At 34.8% G+C, this 18,465-nt stretch overlaps 1 long non-coding RNA gene across 1 annotated transcript in view; it reads right to left on the bottom strand.

The window, feature by feature from the left end:
- Window positions 1–14,481: 14,481 nt before the first annotated feature.
- Window positions 14,482–18,465, bottom strand: part of LOC122229454 — an 89,159-nt gene continuing 85,175 nt past the window's right edge. The window contains exon 6 of the long non-coding RNA XR_006206995.1: window positions 14,482–14,813. This is a non-coding gene — a long non-coding RNA (uncharacterized LOC122229454). The remainder of the gene's footprint in view (window positions 14,814–18,465) is intronic.

Below are 18,465 nucleotides of genomic sequence, written 5' to 3'. Positions count from 1 at the left end.
GAAATCTTAATTTGAGGAACAAGCAGAGAGCCCAGAGTTCTTTTCCTCTTGATCCCGTGGTGTTAAAAACAACAATCCCAAAACTTGGGCAGAATTTTCCACACTCTGCTGACTTTTCCTCAGCTTATTCTCCTAACTGGTTGATTCAAGACTTTGTAAAGTGAATCCAGTGTAGGGATTATTTGGTCACACAGAAATGTCATCCTCAGGTTCAAGAAAATATAATGGCCAATACTGTGGCCAAAAACCATGATTTTTCCAATCCAATGAAAATGATTTTCATTATTAAATTTTTCACAAAATGAAGTTATTGCAACATAATTTGCAGATCACCAACACATCTTCTACCAAGTAGAATTGAATTCTTTTATTTATTTTTTAATTATTTTCCTTAATGTTTGTTTATTTTTGAGAAAGAGGCAGAGTGTGAGTGGGGGCATGACAGAGAGAGAGAGAGAATCTGAAGCAGACTCTAGGCTCTGAGCTCGATGTGGGGCTTGAACTCAACAACCACTAGATCATGACCTCAGCAGAAGTTGGATGCTTTACTGACTGAGCCACCCAGGTGCCCCTGAATTCTTCTTTTAAAAAGTCTAATGACCATAAAGATATGAAAATGCAACTTTTTTAAGACATGGGGAAGTTGATGATAGCAATAAAAAGCAATAAAGTCAAGTCAAAATTAGGTAAACATTAAGAAATAAAATGAACTAAAATTATTTTAGGATTCAAAAATTTGTTTCTTTCAAACCAAAATCTCTAAGCATATAAAATCTCATGTAAATCAAAACTAATTTATTTTGCCAACTGGGTTTGTTTACTTTGGGGTATTTTACAGTATTCTTCCTCATGTTTCCAATTACCAAAAAAGCTAATTATCTTTAAATTAAGGCCTATATGACAGCTGATTTTACAGTAAACTCATGAAAACAAATGTGTGTTTTCCCATGGCAATACCATAAGATGTGGAAATATCATAATATTGTGGTTATATACAACTACATGTTCCTATAACATGTAAAACTTTGTCTTTCCTAACTATACATCATTGTAAAAACTTAATTGTAATCTGTAAAATCTAGAACCAGGCTGAATACATTGGGCGTGCTCAACAAAGACTCTTGGCTCATCTGAAATTTCCTGTTTCCTTGTTTCCACAGAAGCTTGTTAAAATATGGTAACTGGATACTTGCATCAGTTCCTCAGCCATCTGAGGCCCCTGTTAGGCAGTGGCACCATGAAAGTGCTACTGGCCAGGAAGTTGTCTGTGGGACCATAAATGAATACTAGATTCTTTGCCCCTAGGTCTTGGCAATGTTAATATGTCACCCAGGTGACCCATAAAAGTGGTTGTATTCCCTATTACTATATCATCTAGTACAACCCTTTTGTGTTCTGCCTAAATGATAGTTTTGCGTCCAAAGCCATTATGGTTGATGTTCAGTGGTCAATATTACTGGTCAAGGCTCATGATGGAAAACCTCAAAGGTTTCTTCCTAATGAAATATATCCTCTTCTTGATCATTTCAGTCATATTCCCTCCTTAGCCTCTTTATTTTCTGATATCTACAGAAATACACACACACACACACACACACACACACACACATCCTTACACATATATATGATAGATATTTGCACACACATAGATACATAGATAGATGATAGACATTTACAGTACACTCATTCATTAAGTTCTGTATCTTTCTCACCACCCATAGACATTTTTTTTTTTGCCTCTTACATACCTGTTATTTTATATTTAAGGAGAAAAAAGATCTGGGGAGGGGAGAATGAGGAATTTTTATTTCATGAGTACAGAGTTCCATTTTGCAAGATGAAAAGAGTTCTGTGGATGGATACTGGTGATGATTGCACAGCAATGTCACACTTAAAAATGGTTAAGATGGTAAATTTTATATTAAGTGTATTTCATCACAATTTTTTTAAAAGTTTTGGGGCTCCTGGGTGGCTCAGTCAGTTGAGCCTTCAACTCTTGATTTGGGCTCAGGTCATGACCCTAGGGCCATGGTATCAAGCTCCACCATAGAGCTCCGTGCTGAGCCTGCTTGGGATTCTCTCCCTCTCCCTCTGCCCTTTCCCCTGCTTGCTCTCTCACTCTGTCTCTGGAAAAAAGAGAGAGAGGGAGAGAGAAAAAGATCTGTTTGCCAATATACTGTAGCCAAATATTTCTTCTATGATAGAAAATATGTTTCAAATTTAAGTAACCATTTTCAAAAACATGTAAAGGTTCCCCATGAACAGATTAACAACACAATGTAAATGACTTAGCATATCTTCCACTGGCCTCTACTCTCAATTTATTTTCTTTCTCTGAGATCTTACAACTGGCTGTTTAATCTGAGGCATAGTTTCTGGTTTTCCAAATATGTCACTACTTTTGTACTACCAATCTTAGCTAGCTCATGCTCTTCTGTCCTTTTGGAAGTCCCTTCCTTGTTTTCATCCTCCTTATAAAAGTCATTCTCATCTTCCAAGATTCATACAAAGTATTCCTTCTGCCTCTAAGTTTTGTGCAATTCAAATAGCTCCAAGTAATAGCAGATTTCTCTATAAACCCAAATGCTGCACACATATCACCACAAATAATTTATATACCTTGCCCATCTTTCATCATCCAGTCACAGTACATTTTTCCATCTATGTCTATTATTTTTCCATCTATGTCTTTATTTTATTTTATTTATCTTTTGAGAGAGAATGCGAGTGGGGGAGAGAGGCAGAGGGAGAGAGAGAGCGAGAAAAAATTCTTAAGTATGCTAAGCACGGAGCCTGACACGGGGATCATGACCTGAGCTGAAATCAAGAATGGGAGGCTCAATTGACTGAGCCACCCAATTGTCCCAGCCATCTAGGTTTTTTACCTTTTGGTAGAGCGTTTTACATATAGTAGATACACAACTGTTGGTTAACTTGTATAATATATCAATATTGGTAACTTCAGTACCTTTTTTTAGACACTACTTAGAAAGTTTAAAGTGACAAACTTCATGGCAATACAGAAACTTGAAGAACAAACAAAATAATAATAAATTGGCTCTGTCTCACCTGAAAGCATTTTAAAAAATGTTTTAAAGTTTATTTATTTATTTTGAGAGAGAGCAAGCACAAGCAGGGGAGGAACAGAGAGAGAAAGAGGAAGAGAGAGAGAGAATCCCAAGAAGGCTCTGCACCTTCAGCACATAGCCCTATGTGGGGCTCAAACTTAGAAACCACAGGATCATGACCTGAGCCTAAATCAAGAGTCAGTCGCTTAACCAACTGAATCACCCAGGCACCCCTACTTAGAAGCGTTTTTTAAATTACTAGTTAAATGTTAAATTACAGAATAATCACTTTCTTGAAATGAAGGCTTTGTCAATTTCAGAGACCTAAATGATATATTTAGCAAATTTACCAGTTTTTAATTGAAGGAAAATTCCAGAATCATGGGTGGTGCTATAAAATATGACCCTCGAAAAATGGATTAAGCCACATCATAAATAAATGGATTTACTTTGGCTCACATTGTTTGTTCTTTGCTGTTGCTATTCTATGTTGCTCAAACTTGGGCTTTGCAGGGATATAATAAGCCAGTTTTTGTTAGAAAGTTAGATTTTAAAGCCAGTAACAGTTGGAAATTTTGGTTGGTCTCTGTGGAAACCAATGTATGTGACTGGCATAAATGTTGTTAATGAGAATGTCTGTGAAAATTTCACATTTGGTATGGTTTTCTGGCTTGACATTAACTGAATTTTGTCCCATTCTACTATTGCACGCTTATGATTTGCAATTTATAAAAATAATAATCACAGCATGCTTTCCCCTATTCCTCCTTTTTTGTGTGGCAACAGAAGAGTATGCCCATTCCTTGTGCCATGCCCTGTAGGCAAGAAGGCCAGGGATGGAATGCTTTAGTTTTTTGTTAGTAGGATATAAATCAGATTCTTCTTTCCCACCCATTTAGGTATATCATAGGACACACTTTTAATTTAAAAAAGAGTGAGTAGGATACTATCATTTATTTAAAATTTTTAAATTGTAATTATTTCAATAATTACAATGTATTTGCTTCATACAAGAGTTTAAAGTTACAGAAGGGCATTATCAATAAAAATTATCCCTTTCACTTAAGTGTCATCCAAATACCTAGTTCCTCTGTGTAGCAACCCAGTGTCAGTTTCCTGTGTAACTTTCTAAAGATATTCATACACAAATAAGGAAAACATGTGTTTATTCTCATTTTTTCCCTTTTGTTCATACTAATCATAGCATCTTATACACATATCCACTTAATTTTTTAAATCATTTTCCATTTCAATATAAAAAATATCACCTCATTATTTTTTCCTTCCCCATAACTCTTTTAAACTAAGGATTGTGTCATGCATACATAAGTCATTAATACATGTGTGTGTATATAGTATATGCATATGAAAGATATATAGAATAATAATAAAATAGCTACTCATTTAGCTACCTCATGGCTTGATATAGAACATTGCCAATAAACTTGAAGCCCATTGTGTATAACGCTCCAATCAAATTTCCTTCTCTCTCATCATCCAGGTTTTTTTTTTAATTCAGCTTTATATTTGACTCTTTAATGTTTTATCAGAGATTTATATGTATATATATTTATATAAATTATAATTTATAATATAAAATGTGCATTATATATACATATATATTTATGATTTCTTATTTTCACATTGCATGTATTTGAGCAGTAATACAATAATACTGGATATATTTTTCTACAACATACTTTTTACATCAAGTGTGTGACTCATCTGTGTTAATGCACATAATGATAGGTCATTAATTTTCATCATTACAGAGGAGTCCACATAGGATTATTCATGCTTCTATTATAAGATGTATGAATTGTTTCCAATTTTTTGCTCTTATACATAATATGCTATGAACTTTCTTGGGTATGTCTCCTGCATATGAGGTATCTAATAGTGGAACTGTTGAGTCAGGGGTACGAGCACCATCAAATTTATAAGATAATTCTGAATTGTTTCCCAAAGTGCTCATATGGATTTACACTGCCATTACCATACTTCTTAGTCTTTGCAAATCTGTGACTATAAAATTGCATCTCATTTTTTTTTCTATTATTAAAAATTAACTTAGTAATCTTTTCATGGGAAAATATGTGTTTTCATATCAGAAATATGTGTTCATTTGATATAATCACAGAAGAGAGTATAAAATGTGTAGGCACAATTTAAAGAGTAATTATAAAGCAGACTCTTGTATAACTATAATTCAGGTAAGATTCAAAACATTTCCAACATTTCAGAAGGTTCTTCATGTCCATTCCCAGTATTTCTTTATTCATCTTCCCAGAGGTAACCATTGTCCTGATTTTTTATGTTAATAGTCTTCTTGCTATTGTTTGTTATCACTCATATATATATTTGTAGTCAGTAGAGCTTAGTTGTGTCTATGCACAACTCTTATATAAATGGAAACATGCCATCTTGCCTTGTAAACATTTTTACATGTAATTCCAGTTCATTCCTATTTAATGCTGTATAGGATTCCACAAAAGAAACATAGAACAATTCATTTTTCCATTCCATTTTTTTGGACATTTTGGTTATTTCTAGTTTTAGCTATTTCAGTCCTCTATGAATATTCTTGTATTTCCTGAAACACAGAAAAAAAGAGATGACCTCAAATATATCAGGAGCAGAATTGCCGGTTCATAGCATATGTCTATGTTCAACTCATTTAGATGATGTCAAATTATTTTCAAAAATGGTTGTATCAAAATTATAATTCTACAGCAGTCTGCAACAGTTTCTACTGCTCCAAATCTTTACTACTTCTTGATTCAGTCTGTTGTTGTTGTTTGTTGTTTTCCCAACCAATCTGGTAGGTATGTAATGACATATCACTGTAGTTTCCGTTTTTATATTCCTTTTTAGCATGACTTTTAAAAATTATTTTTATGGATTTTTGTATTTTCTCTTATGAAATGCCATTTTGAATTATCATTTTAATGACTAATTTCGGAACTATTTGAATAGTTTAGATTTGATTTCTTTGCAGTTAGATGTGTTGTAAATATCTTCTCCCACTCAATCACTTATTTCTTCATTTTCATCATGATTTCTTTTTGATATATAGAAGTTTTTTATTTCAATGTAGTAAAAGTTGTCAGTATTTTTATTTATATTTAGTTTTGCTTTAGTGTTTTATTTTTTAAAATCCTTATTTATCATGAGGTCATAAAGTAATTGTCTTAAACTAGCATACAAAATTGGCTTTCACATTCCATCCAGAATTGGTTTTTGTTTATGGCTTGAGGTAGGGATCAAATTTCATTCTTTTCCATTTGTATACTTAATTGTATGAGTTATTTACTTAAAAGTCCATTTGATCCCCAATTATTTTCCATGTACTTCTTTTATAAATCAAGTGTCTATATTGTGTAAGTCTGCTTGGGTGTTTGCTTTCCATTTCAGTAGCCTATTTCTTGCATGTCTTAGTTTTACTGCTTGATATAAAACATGCTGACATCCATTAAGGTAAAGCCTCCCACTATATTCTTCTGACAGTGTGTTATAGCTATCTTTGGACTTTTTCACTTCCATAAATTAAACTGATACTTTTACAATATTAAGTAATCCATACATGAACATGATATATCAACTTCCCACAATGCACCAGTCTCACCTTTTTTCCTCTTACATGGCTGTTAACACTGAAGTCAAGGAATAGTAAGTTCTTTAGGCAACCACTAGTTTTAGCACCTACTTACCTTTGAATTTGCGCACCTACTTGGCTCTCAATTTGCGCTTTAGTTTATTTTGACATCTAAGGCATTTCCTTATTTAATTGCAAACTTAGCCAAGTATATGAAATGTTTTAATTTTAATGCATGATGTTTAGTTGTTTTATAGTGGGAGGGTTTTCTTGGCTAAGGAAGAGGACAATCACTTTTTATCTGGCCAAATGGAATTCAGTTGTATGCATGTAACATCATCTATGTAGCCACACAGTCTTTATTTCCAATGTTTATGAAAACAAGGCTATAAAAGTCATTTCACAGAATAGGAGTATACAAGTAAAAAGTTTTGGAATTACAGGTGCAAAGGATTATATGCATTAACACTGTAATATATATTGACAAATTGTTCTCCTTAGAGGTTGTATAACATTATATGTATTAAATTACCTGTTTCTCTTCACTCTAACAAGAATATTTGTTACCAAACTGACGTTGGCCAGTCTTTAGAGATAAAAAAATGGCATATCAGTTTTGGTTTAATTTGCTATTCTCATATTTTAAGTAAAGATGAAGTCTTTATATATGTTTAAGGAGCATTCATAGCTCTTCTGCAAATTTTATGTTCATATTTGTGTTTATACTCTTTGCTCCCTTTCTGTTGGATTTTGGTCATTTTCAAATTGATCTATATTTTAGCTCATGGTCTGTGATATGAATTGGCAATATTATTTTTCTGTTTTTGGTCTTCTTACTTTGTTGTTGTTATTGTTGAGAAGCATTTTAATGAGATAAAATATTGCCTCTGGATTATACATCAACATTGGGAAAGCCTTCTAACTTGGGGTATTAGGAATTTGCACTTTCAGCATTACTTACTCTTTCCTTCATTTTTTGAGAGAGAGAAAATGAATGGGGGAGGGACTGAGAGAGAGGGGAACAGAGGATCCAAAGGGGGCTCTGTGCTGACAGGCTGACAGCAGTGAGCTGAATGCAGGACCTGAACCCATGAGCCGTGAGAGATGATGACTTAAGCCGAAATCGGATGCTCAGCAGACTGAGCCACTTACTTTTTTTCTTTAATCAAGTTTATCATTACTATTGTTCCTTTCCTGAAACTGTAAGTACATAGGTTCAGGATATCTATGGCTATTTGCCTCATTTTTTATATATGTGCTTTTTCAGACTCCCATCTGTAATTTAAGAGTCCTGAGTAAGATGCATGCTTACGCAACTGCACTTCATTTCTCTGATATTTAAATACACCACAGCATTCCTGGAGCAGTTGGTAGTTCTTCTTCCATTAGCATGGTCTGTCTGAGACAGAAGGAAAAAAAATGAGCACAATTTCCTCAGGAGTCTAAGTATTATCAATAGATATTCTATGAACTGAGAAACTGAGAAAGAATCCAATACAGAAAACATCAACTAACAGGATAGTAAGTCCTAAGTCCCCTCTCAGTTAACATGATTGAATGAGATAGGCATTATATATACATATATATGTATATGTACACATATATGTATATACATATATATATGTATATGTACACATATATGTATATATACATATATATATGTATATGTACACATATATGTATATATACATATATATGTATATGTACACATATACATATATATGTGTGTATATATACATATATATATATATATATATATATATATATATCCATCCCAATTGACTCATGACTAAGGAATTTCATTTTGAATATTGCTTGGTTGATTAAAATTTAGCCATCTTATTGCAGAAACCATACTCATACAGCTGCATTGACATTTTCCTGTTTGGTCTATTTAAAGTGTGTGTTTGTCTGTGTGTGTTTCTGCGTGTGTGTCTATGTGTGTTTTAAGCATCTGAGTGCCGAACTCTTCTGGAATTTTCAATTACATCACAACCATTTAATGTTCCTTACTCAAAAGCATTTATTTTATGCATGTATTAGGGAATAGCCCAGTAGCTGTGATCATACAAGATTATGTAGGCATCTATCCATGTGTAATATAGTAAGAATGAAGAATGATGGTTAATTCAGTGACTTGGTTAAGTGGAATTAAATTAAATATACTTCAACTGCATCTGCCATGGAGAGTGACGGTTAATTCAGTGAGTTGATTAGGTGGAGTTAGATTAAGACACATTTAAATTGTACCTGCCATTTTTACATTTCTTAGAAATGACAGATACATTTTCAAATCTTTTAGTTGCCTATTTTTTTAGGGCAACTGTAACATTGTAGAGTTATAGATATAATCATGTTCTGGAAAGTGAATCGAAAACATTGGCCAAAATATTCTGAGAAAATAAAATACTTTCCCCGTTATATGATTGGCACTATTTGAGTTAGGATGAGTTTTTCTAAAATGTTTTCTTGTCTTTAGGAGATTTTTAGCTATAGACAGCTTACAAAAGTTGGCACAAAGTTTCAGCTTCCTTAATTAGATGTACCACATTTCACTTGGTTTTTGTCTTACTTGGAAATCTGAGAAAACACAACCTCATGGACTCATGAACAGCTGTTAGCCACTGGTTCCTCTGAAATAAATATACCAGACAAGTGTTGTTTGATATCTGTAAATATTATCATCATCATCCTTTTTATCATTACCAGAACTATCAATTACTGAGCATACACAGTATGTCTGTCACTGTATTCTGTGCTTTATTTGTTAATAGCCTGTAAGGGAACTGAAGAGTGTGAATTATTGTTCACATTTTGCAGATGGGGGAAAGCTCAGTTAGTTATCACTTCTGAAAAGGCAGACACTTAACAGGTGTGAGAATAGGATTAAAAACTGATCTTGTCTAATTCTTTCCTATTCAGTAGAAATTTCTCACCAACATGTTAGTTGAAAATCTGGTTTAAAGTAACAGAAATCAACTTGAGTCAACTTAAAAAATAAGAATTAATGAACAGGATATAAGTTCATCTCATGAATTAGGCAGAGTAGCCAGTCAGACTTTTGGAAGGGATTAAGATAGCAACAGGAACATCATCAGAAATCCAGTGTATGTCTTTTGTCTTTTTTGCATTCTTTTGCTTTGTCCTCATCCCATCCTCTACTCCTCCCCCTCTTCTTCCTGGGACCTCACAAGTTTAATGGCTTTAGTTCTAAGGACACACAGAAAAGGCCTCTGAATCTCACTTTCTAATTCTCTGGAAGGAGAATCTAAATTTGATTGGCCCCATTGGTGACATGTCAGGTATTCACCATTAATAAATCAATGAAGGTGGGGAGGAAGGTTATATGTTACTAATATAATGGGAAAGGGCATCTCATCCCTGGAAGACAGAGGCAATTCTCATAAAAGAGGTACAGCAAAGACTCACTAGAGGTACTAGCAAGTAGCTCACCAAAATCTACATTTTCTTCTTGGAACACAGACTACATATCTTCGTCTATTTTACAGCTAAGTATGGCAAAATGATAGAGTTTTTGTTATAGAATGTGACTGAAAATGGCATGTGCCATTTCCAGGCATAGGTTCTTATAAAACTCATTTACCACCACCACCCCCCATTTAGGGCTGACTGGAACAGAGAGACCTTGGAAGCCATATTGTTAAGTTGGCAGAATTTCTGCAGCCTGGATTTCTAAGTGACTAGGTGGAGCTGAGCTATCTTGCCAAACTTCCCAAACTATACGGTACTGTTACTTGGAAGATAAAAATCTTTCAGTGTATTTAAGCAATGCAATTTGGGATCTAACTTTTATACCAGTGAGGAGGTCTCTCCTAAGTCACACCAAAGAGGTCTCATGGGCTGAGAAGACATCTCAGGAGACATTTTATATAACCTCAAAACTGCCGAGAATGAAACAGAAAATCACAAAAGAACCGTAAATAAGCTGTAGCAATAAAATTTCCTTGAAGTCATCTATTTAATTTCAAATACTTATTTTATCATATCTATCAAATGACTTTGTATACACAATATCACTTACTCTAATTGTGGTTGTAACTGAAATCCTGATGTTATCCACTGCTGAGATTCATTTTGCTTGGTTTATCTTAATAATATACTGAGAGGATGGAGTCTACTTGTTTTCCGTTTTTGCTCTGGGCATACTTTCCAAAGCAACTCATTGTCAGGAGACCGTTCCAAATTATTGAGTATATAGTTTTGTATATAATGCTCTGCTTAACAATAGAAATACCAAGTTAATTCAGCACAGCCATTCTCCCAAAGGAAATTACTATATAATTGAGCAAAAGAGACACAGAACTCTACAATGATTAAATAGCAATATAAAAAGTTTCAAATGCCAAACACAAATCTTTTCTTCATGTATTCAGTTAAAAAATAAAAAAGGTTTCAAAAGTATGTATTCTGTATCTCCCTTTTTTAGGTTAGTGTATTACATATATAACCGTACATCATAAATGTCTGGAGGATTAGTCTCCCAAATATTAATAGTGGTTATTATGAAAGAAATTGTAGGTAATATTTAATGGTTTGTTTATTTTTATTCTCTTTTTCTACTTTAACAAATTTGTAATTATGTTCAGAGTAAAAATTCTAATGGAAAAATCTGTAGGCAAAGAGGGGGAATTCTGTTCATTCCCTGTGAGTTGATTCTAAAATACTTTAAAAAGAGAGGTCAAGGAAAATGTCAAGTGGCAAGCTGTGTTTATTTTGTAATAGAGAGAAGGGGTAAAGGGAGATAAGATGGAAATTAGTGGAACAACCACACCTTAAGAACTTCTCAAATATTTGAACTAGGATATAGTCCGTGAGAAGTTATTACATTAATAAATATGTATTAAGATTTCAATACTAGGTTAACTTAAAAGATACTTTAGTTGTTTGGAGCTGAATTTCCCTTTTTACAAGTCAAATGGATCTTTTGTATATTATTCTGGCCCAGGAGAGGGCAGACCACCACACATAAAGAAATTTAACTTGATTGTGTAAAGAAATAATGCCTATGGCATGACAAATCCTTACAAAAGGAAATGGCATCTCATCCTCAAAATATGCGTTGTTCTTTCTCTGTTATTTCCATTCCCATTTGTAGCCATCTTCAAACACAAGTGCTGCTTTCTGAATAAATTATTACTGTAATAACTTTGGTGCCATGATTATTCTTCCTAAAAGGTTTGCACTTATTCTGATGAGATCGTTTCCACTTAGTTAGTGGATCCCTTTTAAAAATGAAAGTTTGCTGCTCTTTTAAGGAAAACAAACAAAAATACTTTAGAAATAAACTGGTCCTCTCTTTTTAAGTAAGCAAAGAAATTAATGCCAAAGTAGTTAACTTAAAAGAGAGGCATGATAGTCTGAACATGAATGATTCAGTGGAAAAGTCCACCGCAATTAAACTCCTTGCAGAAAAAAGTTAAGCCTATTTCCAAACTATTTAATATTATTAAATATGTTTTAAGAGTTGACTGTCTATTTCAAAAAATTTAACAGATAAATTATTACCATGTTAAATTTGTTGAAACTACCAACTGGCTTTTTAAAATATTCAACCAAATTGAATATATGATAAAATGGTTTGGTAACTATATCATATTATATCTTGGGTGCTTCACTAAGATTTGCTAAGAATTCATCATAATCTAATGTGCCCTTTTGCCATCTGGTTTAAATTGTATTTGAGGCCAAACCCTAAAGTACAAAATGTCAGGTTGATATTTAAAATAAGTTCAAGGTTTTAAAAGTTATCCAAAAACTTATTTGCCTTTGCTTTTCTCATACTCTATTTAATGAGCTGATATTAAAATGACCTGCCATTATTAAGGTAAGGACTTAAGAATTACAGACATATGTGCAAATTAGCATAGAACTAAAACCTGAAATTAATGGGGACCCAAGGAAGAATACCTTCCAGGACATTCTTTTTCTGAGGTTTTATTATCTACTCTTCTGCCAGAGAACACTTAATTAGTAACTGAACAAATTACTCCAAAGATTTTAGGATGTATTATTATAAATAGTTTTCAAAAACATTTAAAGAAACAAGTTAATATTCTCATAAACCCCAAAGAGATTAAAAATGTGCTGATGTATTTGATCAGGCCGGAATAAAGCTTTAAGCCAGTAATTATATTGACCAAAGCTATCACTCTCCAAAGATTGGATATAAATATCTGTTATGTTATATGAGACAATTTGTTAAAAATCACATGTCCCATGATGTCACTCTTGAAAAACAAACATTTTTAAAATTCTGAGATGGGAATTTTTTAAATAAACAAGATTAACTTTGAACTTCAAAAAGGAAAGAATAAGCCTGAGTTCAACTATTCTCCACCTCCACGTATGGTTCAGAAGTCACAAGAAAAGTAAAGGTAGCTTAGAACCTTTGATTTATGATCCATTAGACTGTCTTTTGGTGACTTATTTAAAGCATAAAACAAATCTTTTCATTACTTTTTTTGAGTTTTATAACTCTAGCAATTAAAGGGGGACATGATATACTACTAAGGCTCTCTGAACATACTCTCAAAAGTGGAAAGCAAAGAAAACTAAACCTGGTTGCCACAGATTTACAGCTCATGAAGTTACCAGTATAAAATGTTTGCCTCTTCTGCTCGTTCATGTATTTAGGAGCTAGATGGCTTTCCCCCTGCCCTGGCTGCATGGCGTTTAAAGCATATCACCTGTTCTAGAGTTTTGATTTTCCTGTGTTTATCAGCAAACAATTATACCATTTTAAATCTTGAAGGAATCTTGAAGTTACACTCACTCATTTTGTGGGACAAAACTAAAATCCTGGAAGAACACATAATTCACTCTGTGGCCAGAATCAAGAATTTTTCACATTAAAATCAGACACACTAACTCAGTCATTTGTTTAGTAATAAAGGGTTCAAGAAAACCCATTGTGAACACCGTCACAAGGACTACTGTTTAGGCTGCAGGTAGGCAGACATGGTTAGCCCCCATGGTTAGCCATCTGGTTGCCCTCAGGTCTCACCCCTGACCACCTACGTTCCCTGAGCTTGACATATGCCTTGTTTCCCGATGTAACAGAAGCTTTGCGTCTCACCGTTGAATGAATGGTGGAGAAGGGCTATGCTCAACTACCTGTATTGGAAGTTCCACCCAAGTGTCATCCAGTAGAAATATAATCTAAGTCAGAAATAGAATTTTAAATATTCTCCTGGCTTCATTTTGAAAAAGTAAAAAGAAATAGGTGAAAATACATTTTAAAATATGTTTTATTTGGGGTGCCTGGGTGGCTCAGTTGGTTAAGCATCTGACTCTTGAGTTTGGCTCAGGTCGTGATCTCCTAATTGTGAGACTGAGCCCCACGTCAGGCTCTGCAATGAGCATGGAGCCTGCCTGAGATTCTCTTTCTTCCTCTCTCTCTTCTCCTCCCCATTTTCTCTCTTTCTCCCTCTCTCTCTCTCAAAAAAAAAAAAAACTTAAAAAAATAAAATGAGGGGTGCCTGGGTGGCTCAGTTGGCTAAGCACCAACTTCGGCTCAGTTCTCATGGTTTGTGAGTTCGAGGCCCGGGTCAGGCTCTGTAATGACAGCTCAGAGCCAGGAGGCTGCTTCGGATTCTGTGTTTCCTTCTCTCTCTGCCCTTGCCCCACTCACACTCTGTCTCTCAAAAATAAATAAATGTTAAAAATTTTTGAAAAAAAATAAAAAATAAAATGAAATATGTTTTATTTAATCCAACATATCCAAAACATTATTGTTTCACATGCAGTCATTATAAAAAAAATTGTTGAAATACTTTATTTTTTCCCTATTTCTTCTAAACCTAGTGTGTATTTTACACTCACAGTCCATCTCAATTCAGACCAGCAGCTAGTGTTTTGGGCAGTTTGACACCATTGCCTCTTCACTTACCTACACAGGTCCCAAATAAAAAGAAATGATTGAGTAACTGTGAACAGTTTAGCAGATCCAGAACATTTTATCATGATATATACAAAGAAGCTGATGATCAGTTTTTACATCACAGGAGTTCAGTGGTTAAGTGTGCAGAGTTCCAAACCCAGACTCATTAGGTTCAAAACCTCCTTGCTTTGCACTCAATTACATGTCCTTGGACACATTGGTAAACCTCTTTGTGCTTCAGTTTCCTCATCTGTAAAACAGCAGAAGTAGAATGTTACCAACCTCATAGGATTGTTAGAGGATTAAGTAAGTCAAGATGCCTAAGCACATAGAAGAGGGCTAGGAAATGTATTGGCAGTTGTTATTATTGTTATTATTTACTATTATTACTTCTTCAGAATAATGATTTTTAAAGTATGTTCCTTAGACCATCAGCATCACCTGCAAACTTGTTACAAATGCAGAATTACTAAGAATCTTCATTTTAATAAGATTTCAAGATGGATTCATATGCACATTAAAATTTGGGAAGCAATGTCCTAGAGATTAAGCAGAGAAATTATAAAAATGACAAATGTGACATCTGGGAATTACAATTTATGCTATAATTTGTGAGGAGAAAAACTGGTGTCTTAGGGTTCTCCAGAGAAACAGAACTCTCTATTTCTAGAGATAGATGACAGATGATTGATAGATAGATGATAGATAGATAGATAGACAGACAGACAGACAGACAGACAGACGTAGATGAAGGGTACCTGGGTGGCTCAGTTGGTTAAGTGTCTGACTTCGGCCCAGGTCATGATCTCGTGGTTCATGAGTTCGAGCCATGTCGGGCTCTGTGCAGAACCTGGAGCCTGCTTCACATTCTGTGTCTCCCTCTCTCTCTGCCCCTTCCCTGCTCACACTCTGTCTCTCTCTCTCTCAAAAATAAATAAACATTAAAAAAAAGATATAGATAGATAGATGATAGATAATAGATGATAGAGATATCTAGAAAGAGAGAGAGAGAGAGAGAGAGAGAGAGAGAGAGAGAGAGATTTATTTCAAGGTATTGGCTAATGCAATTATAGAGGCTAAGAAGTCCCACAATCTGCCCTTTGCAATCTGGAGACCCAGGAAATCCAGTGTTGCAATTTGAAGGGCTGAAAGCTGGAGAGCTGATAGTGTAGATTCCTGTTCAAGTCTGAAGGCCTGAGAACCAGGAGTGCCATGGGCAGAAGATTGTCCCAGTTCCAACAGTCAGGAGAGAGAGAGACAGACAGACAGACACAGACACAGACTCACAGAGACAGAACATATCCTCCCTTCCTCTGCCTTTTTGTTCTATTCAGACAATCCCACATTGAGGAGGTCAATTCCCTTTACTCAAACTGTCAATTCAAATGTTAATCTCTTCCTGAAACACCTTCACAGACACATCCAGAAATCATGTTTTACCACTTATCTGGGCATCCCTTGATCTGGTCAAGTCGACACAGAAATTATCTGTCACACAAGGAAAAATAGTTTAAGCAAATAGGGAGCTGTAAAATACCAAAATACCAAAAGGAAATTTGTCATAGAGACGAAAACCTAAGGAATTCTAACTGTGACAAACAACTTCAATTAAATTAACTTTAACTTTGATGATTCATCACCACCAGAAAGACTGGTTCACTATGGCAGGAGAAATAAGAGAAACAAAAGTTAGAAAGAGAAGTCTGATGTCAGTCTCTGTGTCTTACAGCCCTCTTTGGTTATTAACAGCTCATATTTGCGGAACAATTAGTTGAGGATATTGCAGCAGATGATTTCCTCTCATATGATAAACTGAGAGACTGGAGAAAAATATGACTTTTACATGAGAGAGAATTAAATGTTGACATGACTTAAAATGTCAATCAGATCTTCATATCACATAAGTGCCTGTAGGATAATAATATTACTAATAGTCATAATAAAAAGCAGCTAACATTGCTAAGTTCCAGTGACTTCAGGATGTGGCCTATGTTAGCTCACATATTTATCATAACAACCTAATCAGGTGAATGTTGTTTTATAAATGAAGAAAGTGATGCACAGATAGGGTAAATTACTTGCCCAAGTTCCCAAAGTTAAGAAGTTATTGAGACCAGCTCAATTTCAGACAGTCTGGCTCCTGAAACTGTACTCTTAACCACTGTGCCATACTGTCTACTTGACTTCCTAGTTGCAGCAAGGAGTTGGAGGATGACAGAGACCTAGCTGTCCAACAAGGAGCTGAATAACAAATTTCCAAATAGTCCCTGACTCTATAAAATATTACTCACGATTTCTTTTAACCCAAAAATATTTTTAACACCAAGCTCTTTCAGAAAATATGTACTAGGTAAAGCAATATTTGGTAAGTTGACATTAAAGTTAATGTTACATAGAAAATTGAATTTATATTCAAGAAAGTGAATCTTTTAAAAGTATTAGAGGTTTGACGGAAAGATCTCGTCTATCTCAAATAACTAATAATAATGTTTTGATGAGCCCTCAATTCTAAGAGTTAGATATAGTGGGCATGGGTGGTGAGAGAAATTAACTTTGCTAACTAGTGGATTTTCAGACTGTTCTGATACAGTCAGTTCAGTAACTTCAAGTACAAATAGATTATTAAAATCTAAACTTCATTTTGCATGCTTAATCATATTAATTTTTATTCTCTGTACCCACATCTTTGCTGGTGATAAGCTGGAGGTGATAAGGAAGAAATTTATGTTATGTCCAGCACATCCCTATCAGTAGCAAGAGTTTCAGCCCTCTTTTGATCATTACAGCTGACCTTGGATGCCACAGTGTGACCAATGCCCAAATCCTAGTCCTTTTATGAGCCCTTTGTATTTGCTTGTTTTTCAGAGTTTGCACTGATGCTTTTTCTGATACTGCAAGCCTCTTCCTCTCCCTCACTCCCCAGTCGATGGTCCACCCCATAGACTCTTACTCCTGGGTTATTCTCGCTGTTCCTGTGGACAGCTATTTTGTGGTACCTGCAAGATAGCTAAAGCCTCTGCTGCCTTGGGCACTCTATCCATAGGATCTCATAGATCCATGTTGCTTCAATCCATGACCCTGTAGATTGACTTCAGAAACTTTGTTATCTCTTCTCTACCCTACTTCTCTGTAACCTGTAACTTTTTTTTTTAATTTTTTTAATGTTTATTTACTTTTGAGACAGAGAGAGACAGAGCATGAATGAGGGAGGGTCAGAGAGAGAGGGAGACACAGAATCTGAAGGAGGCTCCAGGCTCTGAGCTATCAGCACAGAGCCTGACGCGGACCTTGAACTCATGGACTGTGAGATCATGACCTGAGCTGAAGTCGGTCGCCTAACCGACTGAGCCACCCAGGCGCCCCTGTAACCTGTAAGTTTAACACTAAAGTCTAGCTCTGGGCTAAGCAGCTTTCAGAATAAAAAAAAAAAAAGTCATTAATCCAGATGTAGTGGTAGAAGAGATCCTGACCATAACTGTATAGAAAGCAGAGAAATAATTTACCCATTACCCATACTCCACTTGTGAAGGAGAAAGGAAGGAATAGTTATGTGTTCTTGAGCTCTGTTCACCCCTAAATGTGCGCTCTCTCTCTCTCTCTTTCTGGTATCTTTTCCTTTTAGTATAGTTGGCTTAGAAGCACTGCTGTGTTTTAGCAAACTTTTGTACTGGAATCTAAAGTCTTTTGTTCTTAGCCTTGAACTGTTTTCAGAGAAAACCTAAAATAGAATTATGAACTTCAGAGGATCAGGAAAAGGTTTCAATAATCTTCACTTTATCCCATTATCATAGCAAATGCCCAAATCGTAAAGAAGTAAAAATCTAGCAATTTAAACATAAATTAAGGGAAATGGTTTTTACTCTTCAGTAATATATACTGAATTAAAACTTATAAATACTGAT

The sequence above is a fragment of the Panthera leo genome, chromosome C2 (genome assembly GCF_018350215.1).
Source record: "Panthera leo isolate Ple1 chromosome C2, P.leo_Ple1_pat1.1, whole genome shotgun sequence".
In the NCBI taxonomy this organism is placed as follows: Eukaryota; Metazoa; Chordata; class Mammalia; order Carnivora; family Felidae; genus Panthera; species Panthera leo.
This window is presented reverse-complemented; position numbering and strand designations above follow the sequence as displayed.